Genomic DNA, 13,106 nt, shown 5'->3' with positions numbered 1-13,106 from the left:
AAAGACATACTGACTTAAATACAGACAAATATGAGGTTATGTTCTTTGTTAATTTTGATTTGTTTGTTTTGTAATTTCAATGTAACCAAAAAAATAAAGCTAGTAAAAAACATAAGTAAAACATTGCAAACTGAAGATAAAATATAATACAGGTACTTGATCATACAAAATAAAAAAATGCAAATAAGGAAACAAAATATATTTGGAAAAGATAAAACAAGTACAAGGTATTGAAATTGAACCTAACTGCATGTATTCACATTAGAAATAAATGGACATAATATTATAATTAAAAGGGAAAAATCATTACTTTTTGGATTAAAATAAACAAGACTCTACAGCCAGTCATGTATAAGTGGATTTTTACAATTAAAAATTCAGATACATTTAAAATAAAATGATTGAGAAAGATATACAGGAGCTATTATTGAAGACAGACATTGCATAAAAATATAACAAATTAATGGGAAGTTATGCAATTGTAAATTTATATACTGCTTATAACTTGGCTTCAATTATATATATATTTTTAAAAAGTTGACTGAAAGAAAAGCACAAATAGACAAATCCATGATAATGTCTGGAAATTTCAATACATCTCATTCCATAAGTGATAGATCAGCTGTCAAAAACTCATTAGCTACATATAAGAATTGAACAAGAAAAATTAACCAGTTTGATCCAGTAACATATATTGACCACTACAATCAATAACTAGAAATGCATATAGTACATCTTTCAAGATTCACTATATATTAGGTCATAAATGTCTGCAAAATAATAAAAGTTTTAAATTAATGTGGTATAGGTTATCTGAAAACTGTGGATTAAATTATGGTTCTATTATTGAAAGACAAAAATAGGTGTTTGAATATTTGCATGAAACACTTAATGTAACTCATTAGTCCAAAAAGAAATTACAGTGAAAATTAGTAAATAACTTGAAGTGATTATTAACAATATGATCAATCAAAGCCTGTAAGATTTAATTAGAATACTTAAAAGAATATAGTAGTATACATGCATATATTAAAAAATACTAAAAGTTGAAAATAAATCACCTATACTGTCACTATAAGAGCTAACAAAAAGAATACGTAAGCTCAAATAAACTGGGAAGAAATAATCAAAATAAATGCCAGAAATTAGTGAAATGGAAAATAGACATATAATAGACATAGTTAACAAAGCTAAAAGTTGGTTCTTTGAAAATATTAAATTGCTAAATTTCTGGCATCAGTGACCAAGAGACAGAAGAGAAGAGAGAGAGGAAAAAAAAAAAATCAATAGACCAATATCAGAAGTAAAAAAGAAAATCTCACTATCGATATTATGTGTTGATAAATTTGACAAGTTAGTCAAAATGAAAAAACCTTTTGAACACATAAATTATACAACATAAAAAAGCAGAATAGCCCTTTATATAGCAATGATATAATCCACAAGTAAAAACTTTCGAAGTTTTTCGAAGAAAACTCCATGTACAGCGAGTATCGTTAAGAGAATTTTTATAAATATTGAATGAAAAACCAATATTATTTTTTTTCAGAAATTGACTATAATCTTCCTAACTCATATTATCAGAAAAATATTATCTTGATACAATAATACTAAAATAATATTTTAAAAAGTAAAATTGTAGGGCAATATTTATTATGAACAAAGATACAAAATTCCTAAAACATATTATTAGCATATTTAATTTAGTGATAAGTAAAAAGGGTAACACGTCATGACACAAAGTAGTGCCTAATCCAGCAGTGCCAGTTTGGTTTAACATAGATTGAAAATCATCTACTACAATTCAGCAGACTGACAAAATTAAAGACAGCAACAATATTTGAAAAAAATCATAATTTTTAATTGTACAAAGACCAAAAGGAATTTTCTTAATCTGATAAAGAGTATCTGCAAAACACTGATACCTAATGTAGTAAATGATAAAATGTTCCATCTCCTCTCCATCATCCAATTTGGAATTTCAATTGAGATGCCTATTATCTCCATTTCTATTTATGATTATATTGGAGGTTAAAAGCAGTGCAATAAAGCAACAAAATTAAATAAAATACATGACATTGAGAAGGAAACAAAACTTGCATTATTTATGAATGATGCAATATATGTAAAATATTCAGAAATATCAGACAAATTGAATTAAGAAGTACATTTACCAAAGTTCAAGGATAGAAGGTAAATGTACATAAATCAATTTTATATGCATATTCCAGAAAAAATAATAGCAAGTGGAAATTGCATTTAAACATACAAAATCAATTATAATAACATCAAAGAAACATTACATTCCTAGAAATAAATCTGGCAAAACACATGGGAGAAGACTCTTCTGAAAGCTCTAGACATTAGGAAGATATTTTAAAGAACAAAATAATTATAATATGCCATGTTCACTGATGATGAAACACAATGTTCTGAGGATGTAATTTCTCCCAAAATGAATGAATATATTCAACATAGTTCAAAATCCCTGCCAGTTCAGTGTGTGTGTGTGTGTGTGTGTGTGTGTGTGTGTGTGTGTGTGTGAAAACTGACCAGGGAAAAATAAAATGTACCAGGAAATATCAAGTCTTGAATATCCAGAGCAATCATGAAAAGAAAAAGTAAAAATGGACCACTTCAAGATATGAAGACCTATTATAAAGCAATACTAATTAGAAAAGTATAAATAAAATAAACTATAAAGTTGAATAGAGTCCAGAAACAGACCTAATCATATACAACTCCATATAGTGTGATAACGGTGACAATGTAGTATATTATTCTCATTGCTTATGTGAAAATCAACTTTGAACAGAATGCAGATCAAGATTTAACATATGAAACAGTAATACATTGAGAAAAAACACAGAAGATTTTCTAGATGAACTTGAGGTAGGCAAATGTTTCTTAAACCAGACATACAAGTGCTGACCAAAAGAAAAGTAATTCATAAAATGAACTATATTATACACGCAGAACTTTTGTTCTTCAAGATATACTTCATGGTGAAAGGGTAACCCATAGAGTGGGAGGAATATATTCACTATATATTCATATATATGATACAGAATTCTTATTGCCATGTATAAAGATCTCTTTCAAATTAATAAGAAAAATAACACAACTCATCATTAGTCATCAAAAAATGCAAATCAAAAGTAACATGCTATACTTATATACACCCACCAGGGTGGCTGAAATGAAGAAATAGATAATGCCAAACTGGTAAGAAATTAGTGTCAGAGGCTTCAAGTGAAGGGGTATATAGAAGTATTTGTACAATTCACAAAATCCTTAGGCAGTATTTACTATATGAACACATGCATAACTTGTGACTCACTCCTGGGGACATCACCAAAGAAATATCCAGCACGTACCTGCTAAAATGTTTTATATGGAACTACTTAGGCTAGTCCAAAATCTTATTAACAACAGACTGAATAATAAATGTATGTTCATTCAACAAAATACTATCCAAAAATAACAATATGTGTTTTATGAGTAAACAAAATATAAATGAATCTCTCAAAGAAAATATTGTGCAAAGTTGCTAGACACAAAGGAGTATATTTTGTACTATTCTGTTTACATAAAATATTCAAACTAGAATGACAAACCTATCTTCAAAAGTCAGGACAGTGTTTATCTTTGCTGGTGGGGAGAAGTGAACGGCGAGTGGAAAAGCACAAAATAGTCTTCTGGGAATTTGCCAACATCCTGTTTCTTAAGCTAATTGATACATACCCAGATGTGCTGAGTTATTCATTTATGATGCAGACACTTTCAATGTAATAGCTTAGCAAATTAAGTTATCTCTGTCCTGGTACAGTGTTCTTTCATTATTGGTTTTACCTAAATATTAAATATGGATATATTAAATCATTTCTATTAATATTTCTATTATGGTTAATATGTATATGCTCATAGACTTCTAATACTGTAATATATAGATGGTGGTTGCAATCTTTGAGGTGACAGAAATCACCCAGAAAGGAATAATAATGTAAAACGAGAAGCTAGAATTAATTCCTTAGAAAGAGCAGGGAGGCTAGAATTTAGTCCGTAACTATAGCTAGTGCTTTTAAAAGAGACAGAAACATCAAACAGAGACAGGCCATACTCAGGTAACAATGAGAAGCTTCAGTAAGCATATTCCAATAAGTTAGAGAAAGGAAAAGGAACTTCTTAATTCTACAATTATCATCTTCAGTTTCTATGCAACCTTCTCTATCTGCCATGTCTTATTTCAGAGTTAATTGGGTTTCCTATTTCCCATCTCATTATTCCAATCCACCTTTCCAGATATTATATAAAAACAAACACATAATCAATTCATTGCAATACTCAAAACTCTTCAAATATTTCTCTGTTGCATATATGACAGAGTACAAATTAAAATCCCTTAGATCAATTCTAGAAGTGTTTCAGTATTTGGCCTTTACTAAACCAGGTAGACTTACTGCTTGTCCTGTATTGCTCTCATATACAGATTCCATGAATTTGGCATAAGAACTGCTTACATTTAGATAAATTATGTATTCAATGAGTTTGTGTTTTCTGACATGAGGCCTGTTTTGAGACAAGTGTCCATTCAAGGCTCATCTTCCTGACAAAGCTTTACCAGACCTCATGTTACAGCTCTCCACATTGCAGGTAATACTGCCACACTGATCACTATTCATTCCACTATATTTAATATTTAATCCTCAGTCTCCAGATTTCAACAGTCCCCTTTGTATCCTGAGTTTCCAGCTCTATATCTGGCACATGGGAAGTGAAATGTGCCTCATTTTAGTTAGGATACGTTTGGCTGTGAGAAAGACCTGAAAACTGTGGCATAAACAGTATAGACTTTTTTTCTTCCTGACATAAAACATCTGAAGGATAGTAATGGCAGTTGCTGTGACAGCTGCTTAGTCCTTTGTCTTCTCAACCACTTGTATCTTCTCTATTGTATGTGACTCCCATTCACAAAATTATTCCAGGATTCAGGAAAACAGAGGAAGGCTTTTTAAATTTCATTTAAAGGAAAATATCACAAGTCCTCACAGAGCGTTTACATTAAAACTCCATTTGTCAGAATTTCCTCCCATGGGGACTTTCCCATTCATAAGGGAAGCTAGGAATACAGTGCTGACCATCCTGGGTCTCTTCCCTGCTCCTCCTCAACTGCCCCCTCTTCCACATCTCCTCTTTCTCCTTCTTACAATTGAACTGACTTTGGGTATTAGTCAGGGTTCTCCTGAGAGACAGAACCAATAGGATAGATAGATGGTGGGTAGGTAGGTAGGGAGAGAGAGAGAGAGAGAGAGAGAGAGAGAGAGAGAGAGAGAGAGACGTAGATACAACGATAAACGTGAAGTGACTTATTAGGGGAATTGGTTCATAGGATGATGGAGACTGGAGTCTCGCGATAAGCCGTTTGCAAGCTGGAGACCCTGGGATGCGGGTCGCCCGCCTCAGTTCAAATCTCAAAGCCTCAGAAGCAGAGAAGCTGAAAGCCTGAGAAACTTGGGTGGGAGGGGGAGCAGGGAGATGGGGGGTCAGTTGTAAGTCCGGGATTCCCAAGGCAAGAGAACCTGAAATTCTCATGCCCAAGGGCAAGAGGAAGACAAGAGTCCCAGCTCCATGACAGTGTGAGCTGAAACCCTTTTTTCCTAGTTTGTCCTCTCCAGGCCACCATCCAATCGGATGGTGCTTCCCACATTGAGAGCAGATCTTCACTCAGTCCACAGACTCCATCACCCTCACAGATACATCTGAAGTAATTAATGCATTAATAGTTCTCTAGGTATTCCCTCAACCAGTCAAGTTGACCCCCAGAATTAACCATCACACTTCCTTTTCCTTTCCCTAGTCTCTCCTTCTACATTTTCCCCTCTTCAGTTTCTCTTCACCAAATCCCTCCAGTCTGCCCGACCACCTGTCCTAAATCTTCCTGGGGTAGTGAAACATAAGTGATGCCAATCAACAGGAAGACGTATCTGAGTATATTTAATTGAAGAAGATGAGTATTAAAGTTAAACAATATATATAAACACATTTTATACTGGTAGATTTATTACCATATAGAGTCAATTAATACCTAGTATTTAATTCTCTAATCTTTGCTCTGTCAGAGCTTTGTAAACTAATACAACTAGATAAAAATCTCATGCTGATTCACTTAACTGATGTGTTTTACCGTATAGTAATTTCATAAAATTATAAATGCTTTCTGTTTAATATTTACTTCAATGTACATACAATCCTTGATCAGGTGATTTCTCCGTGATGCACGATAGCTGGTTATTTATCTTAAGTAAATGTATGACCAAGACAGAATGTTATTCCTCTTGCAACGTTCATATTTTCAATGGCAATTTGGAGATACTGGATTTGACAGTCTTGGGCAGATTTGCCCATGGTCAGAAAGATTCAGCCCAAGTGTCTGTTGCCATGGTATTTCACTGTAGGGTATCCTTATATACTGTCTATTTTATTATTCTTGTGGAAGCTAAGTTACTTTTCAAGAAATGAAAAACATTTTGAAGGATTCTGGCTTTGAAAGAAAAAGTAGGTAAGGCAGTTAAGATGAATTTTTAAAAATATTGTACTAAAACACCTCGTTGACAATGTCTTACACACACAAACACATACACACACCCCTGAGAAATAAAACTGTCATGTGTTTTGATGACTCTATTTCAACTTAAATAACATTCTGTCTTTTTCAAAACTGAAATTGTTGGTTATTCCAAACTGCATATATACACATGAAATCTTAATGATATTAAACATCCCATGACATCTTACAGGCTAGAGTTTCAAAGATAAATTTTAGTTAAATTTTCATGGAAATATTATATAAATACATATCATAATTATTCAATTCAAGCAATTTTCAAAAAGCAAATATGCCCAGGGACTCAACACTCAAATCAATCCATAATAGAATACCTATACCCTTTCAATCACTACACCACCACAGAGGGAACCAGCATTTTGCTTTCTATCAGGATTGATTGGTTTTGATAGGTTTTTAGTAGAACGTAAGTAGACTTATAAAATATGTACTTTGTTGCTGTCTTGTTTTCCTCAGCAGTATGTTTGAAGAATTGGTGTTTCACATGTCGCATCAATTTGTCAATACTCAGGACAATATAATATTTTATTGTATAAATCATGGTTTCTTAATTTTGGTGTTATTGATATTTTGACCAGATAATTCGTCATTTGGGGCCTATTTTGTACCTTTTAGAATGTTTAACATCCCAACATCCCTACTCTCTAATCCTTAGATGCCTGTAACACTGTTCTCCTCCCACCTCTTCAATAATTATGATAATGAAAAATATCTCTTACATCACCAGATGCCTCCTGCAGGACCAAATCACTCTCAGTTGAGAACCACTAATATAGATATATCAAAGTATTTATACAATCACCTGTTGATAGACTTCTAGATAGTTTCTGGTTTAGGACTTTCATATATAGTGATGTTATGAAAGTCTTGTATCTTTTCTTGTTCATATGTACTTATTTTTGTTGAGTACACATTTAGGATCTAAATTGCTGGTTCATAAGAAATAAGTATGTTTATCTTTAGGAGATAATGCCAAGCATTTTTTAGATTGATTATACCAGTTTAAATCCTTTCTGAAACTTCCTAACTACTTTACATCCTCATCAACATTTGTTATTTTTTAATAGTTCCTGAAGGAGATGTTTAACAAAATCTTGTTATAGTTTTAATTTTCATTTGCCTAATGACTAACAAACTTTAACAGCTATTTCGGTATTTACTGAGTAGCTAATTTTTTTTTTTTTTTTTTTTTTGTAATGTGGAATTATGTTTCTTGACTGTTTTATCTGTTGGGCTATCTTGTTATTGATTTACAGGAATGTATATACATTTGGAATGTAGTATCTTTGTTGCATACAGGTATAGCAAATATCTTCTCCCCTTCTGTGATGTGCCTTGTCATTCTCTTAAGGGGTCTTTTGACTTTGCATGTTCTACCTCTAGTTTACAACCATGTCTTCGGTGTATCCTTCTAAGTTCTGCATTGAGTCTGTTGTGGTGTTTAAGCAGGTGGATTGTGAACTACAGTTTTTTTCCTTCTGGTAATTCAAGTACTGCAACTGGGTTTTCAGCTGCTTTCTAAAATTCACACTGCATAGCTTCAAAAGGCAAATGCCTCATGCTGAAAACTAGGACAGTGTTAGACTCACTTCATCAGGTTTTCCTCATCGCTGGCATCTTAGCCCCTCAAGTTCGTCTTGCCTTGACATCTCCAAACTCCCATTGTTCTCTACCCAGATAGCTTTTCTCCATCTAAGATGCTTTCTGCTGAATTCATCGTGTCCTGAAAAACTTTAATGTTACCAATTGGTTCAGGGACAAAAATGTAGCACGGAGATTTAACTTACTTTAATGAGCTTCCCATTTTATACTCTTCTGTCCCCTCAAGTCCTGGCTGTCTCAGCTCTCCAAAGCTGTTAAACACTTTTAAAAAATTAATACAGACATCTAGTTGTTCTTAGAGGAAACACTGCTCTTCTACAAGATATTCCATCGTCATTTGAAGTGGGACTCTATCAATGAGTAGTTTTAAAACAGATAGTACTGATATGAGAATAATTGCTGGTGTTCATAAAAATCCGTTCATAGTTTCTATACAGGCAACTGTTTTAATGTGAACAACAAAAAAAATGAGTAATTGTAACAGTCCTCTACTTAATACTCCCAAATATATATCTTAGATTTGGATTTTTACGTTGTTTTAAAATTGTTTCTTTTTGGCTTTATTTATTTATGGTACTGGCGTATTTAATGTTTTTAACCTTGAGAATCCTTGAAAGCTGTCTTAAATAATGTAAACAAGTGACACCAGAGAGGGGACAGTTTACTGCGATACTTGTAAAGAAAATATTCCTCTTTTATTGTGGCCATTTTGGAATTCAATAAATAACTATTTGTTTTATTTCAGATATCTGATGCTTTTTGCAGGCCATGATGACAGTTTGCCATGCATTATGTTTAAATTGGAGTATAAAAATAAATAGCAAGATAAGAGAAGATGCATGAACCTCCAATCTTTCAAATTAGTAGAAGAGTATATCAAGTTGTATAAAATAGATCATGTATGACTAATTACATTCATGCTTGGGAACTACAATGTCCAGTGCAGCTTTGAAATTGTATAGTTTTATTTTTCTTTATTTTTACTTTCAGGATCATTCTTTTAGTCAGGGAAACAACCTTTACCAGTCCTAAAGAGTGCATTTCCAATTGTGTAGGTGTATCTTTGAGAGTTCTCATGAGTATTATTGCTACATTACAATTAAAATGAAATATATTCACATGGCATATAATATTATTAACAAATGTACATTTATGTTTATTACCTAACACAAACTTCATAAAATGTAATATAGGCAAGCATAAACTATTATTGATTCCTCTTTTAAGAATAAATGTGACTCGGAATTTTACATAAGATTTGTTAAAACATGGAAGGTAGCACTTGAAACAAAAGCTCCTGAGTTATTAAGAGGAAAAAAGACATGAGAAAATTATTACAAAACAGCATGTGGTCAAGTGTACATACACATGCCTTTTTCTTATAGGGTAAAATAAATGGTGAGTATTTTTAAACATTATTCTGAATGGTGTTAGCACATCCAATGCCCTGCTTCACTCTGCAGGTAGGGAGGCATCATGTGCTAGGCCAAGCAAAGGCTTGCTGTCATATTTCTTTACTTGCTGGGACAGAAAAGTTCTAACAGAATGGATCTAAAAGAAAAGCTGAGTTTATGCAAATATTTTACTTTTATCTATATTATTGCTGAAAATAGGAATCAAAAGTGAAAGGCATATAGAATGATAAACTCTAATATAAACACTAATACTTCTGAATAAACAATCAGTTCCCTAACACACTCTATGTCCTCATTTATTTTAATATGCTCCAACTTCCAAAAAAGCATCATACCATTTTGGATGCTTCCTCCTGCCCGTAGTTAATTGGATCCTATGATGACCCATATTATGCCAGTCAGACTCCATTTCTAAAGTACATTTTATCTAAGCTGCAAGATCTTAAAAGAGGGGGCTGTGACCACTTGAAATGAAGATCTTCCAGTGCTGGTGTCAGGGTGGACATCTTCATCATCTGTGTACCATGCACAAGTCAGCATAAGGTACGCACCAAACAAATGATCAAAAAAATAAACAAAAACACTGTGGACTACTAAAATCCATAGCAGTACACATTTACTTAAAACTCTTTTTGAGCCCAGGCGCAGTGTTTCACGCCTGTTATCCCAACACTTTGGGAGGTCGAGGCAGGAGGATCACTTGAGGAGAGGACTTTGAGACCTGCCTGGCCAAAATAGTGAAACACTGTCTCTATCAAAAACACAAAAATTAGCCAAGTGTGGTGGGGCGTGCCTACAATCCCCACTACTCAGGAGGCTGAAGCAGAATTGCTTGAAACTGGAAGGCCGAGGTTGCAGTGGGGCGAGATCATGCCACTGTACTCCATCCTGGGTGACAGAGAGAGACTCTGTCTCAAAATAAATAAATAAATAAAAATACAAAATAAAATAAAAATTGTTTTTTGAGAAACAAAGCACTAATATTATATGCCCACTTTGTTTTTAGCATTAAGTGGCCTTCCTACCATTTTCTTATAAGTTCTAAGTTTCATGTTCTAACTTCATTTGCTTTGTATCATCTTTATGTATATCCTAGTATCTTAAGAGATTTTATAGAAAATAATAAATAAATACAAACCCTTCATTTTCTAATTAACTTATTATGTTTTCGAAAGATAATCTTGACCATTCCCTTATCCTCTTCTCCAAAATGAGAAAGTATAATTTAATTTTGTTTGGGCTTCAAATAACAGAGAAAACTCAAGACAATGATTAAAATTACTTGATATTTCAATGGCCCACATAGGTATCTAAAAATGAACTTTCATGTGGTATATTAGTTATAGGTCATGCACGCAAAATTAAGTTTCTAGTTGTGTAAAGAACTCATTCCACAAGAAATAGATGCCATTCAATTTAAACTATCTCAATGAAGTTATGTAATCAAACAACAAAAAATAATTGGTGGTAAACACAAACTCTCAAGTATGCTGGAATAGGCATACTTCTTCTATGTTTTTGAATACTCTTGTCTCCAGTTACTATACCACCTCTAGAAAACATTCATTCACCTTAAATTTCTTAGTCTATAGAGCACATTGGCTGAATGGATATAAAGTTATTCATATTTTCAACTTCAGTTGAGAATCTGCTTAATTAAAGACCTCAACACATTATGTATATATGGTCTATAAATAGATTGATAGAGGATGATTCGAAGGTAGATGGAGGAGGATAGTTGGGTAGATAGACATATGACACTATTTGTTGTATCTGAACCACAAAAAATTATCGTTAAAAACTAATACATGTTTTTTGACAGGCAGATGTACTTTTTGGAAGGGGGTTTTGTAGGATATAAATTTCATTTCAATCTTTTCTCACTTTAGCAATGACTGGATCACAAAAATGATGTATTTATGGATAACATATTTGGTATGACCTCTATAGTTTAAAATACCAAGATTCTGCTGAGTAAGAATAATACTGCCTATTATATATTTATAAAAAATAAATACACAAAACCTTTTATAGTGAGAAGAAATAATAAGAAATAATATAATAAAATGCATAATCCTAAAAGCATGTCTTTTATATCCATTATATGATTTAACTTAAATAATCTTTTATTTCTAAAACTTGAAATAACTTTTGAAAGAAGCAATGCACTATCCTCAAAATGTTTTTTTTTTTTTTTTTTTTTTTTTTTTTTTTTTTTTTTTTTTTTTGAGACGGAGTCTCGCTCTGTCGCCCAGGCTGGAGTGCAGTGGCGCAATCTCGGCTCACTGCAAGCTCCGCCTCCCGGGTTCACGCCATTCTCCGGCCTCAGCTTCCCGAGTAGCTGGGACTACAGGCGCCCGCCACTGCGCCCGGCTAATTTTTTTCTATTTTTAGTAGAGACGGGGTTTCACCATGGTCTCGATCTGCTGACCTTGTGATCCGCCCGCCTCGGCCTTCCAAAGTGCTGGGATTACAGGCGTGAGCCACCGCGCCCGGCCTCCTCAAAATGTTTTAAATGATAACTTGGTAGACTATTATGCAGCTCTTAAACATGTTGATTATGCAGATTATGCAAAAATATGAAGAATGTTAATGAAATTATGTTAAGTGAAATAAAAATATATACATTGTGTTTGCATACAACATGCTAATTCTAGCCTCCATTTCTTTGGTTTTAATTTCATTACATTTGGAATCCTGCAACTGGCACTACTTTCAGCCTAGAAAATTCCCACTTATACTTTAAAACCTATTTTAGGAATCAATTACTATTTCTGAAATACGTATTCATTTTATGCTACTATACCTGGTAAAGAATTTATCATTATACTTGTCACATTGCATGGTGATTATTCATGTAAAGTCTTCCTTGTCTCTAGAATATTATTTTCCCAAAGGCTGTAATTGCCTTTTCCATGCTTGTAACCCTGTTGTATTACAAAATGCCTGACATGATACTCAGCATCTTGGCGATTAATCTATTCAATAAACCACAGTTTTGCCAGTGCTGGCCTCTCCAAGCTAGTGCCAGACTTTTGGCAAGCAAAGCTGCTACTGCCACTGCACTTCCGAGTGATGTTGGAACACACCAAAAAGAGACAGGAGATCACTTCTGTGCTCCCAGCCTTATCATCTGGCCATTCTTGGAAAAATTCTTTTGAAATCCTTATAGTTAGCTAACCCCACAGTGTATCACACCCCTGCAATTTTGTCAATGCCCAGAATACCAGAGAAAAATAGAAACCGATGAATGAAAGTGATTACTTGAAAAACTTAATGAATTAATAAACATGTATCCATACAATTTATTTAAATGTTCATCCCAAACTTATCTATAGTAGTTAAAAATTAAATAGAAAACAATCCAATATTCATTAACAGAAGAATTGATTTAAAAATTGGTTATATTCATAAAATGACACCTGAGCCACCAATAAAAGGAACAAATCATAAACACAGGAAAA

This window comes from Macaca nemestrina, chromosome 5, assembly GCF_043159975.1.
Source record: "Macaca nemestrina isolate mMacNem1 chromosome 5, mMacNem.hap1, whole genome shotgun sequence".
Lineage (NCBI taxonomy): Eukaryota > Metazoa > Chordata > Mammalia > Primates > Cercopithecidae > Macaca > Macaca nemestrina.
Note: the sequence above shows the minus strand (reverse complement) of the source record.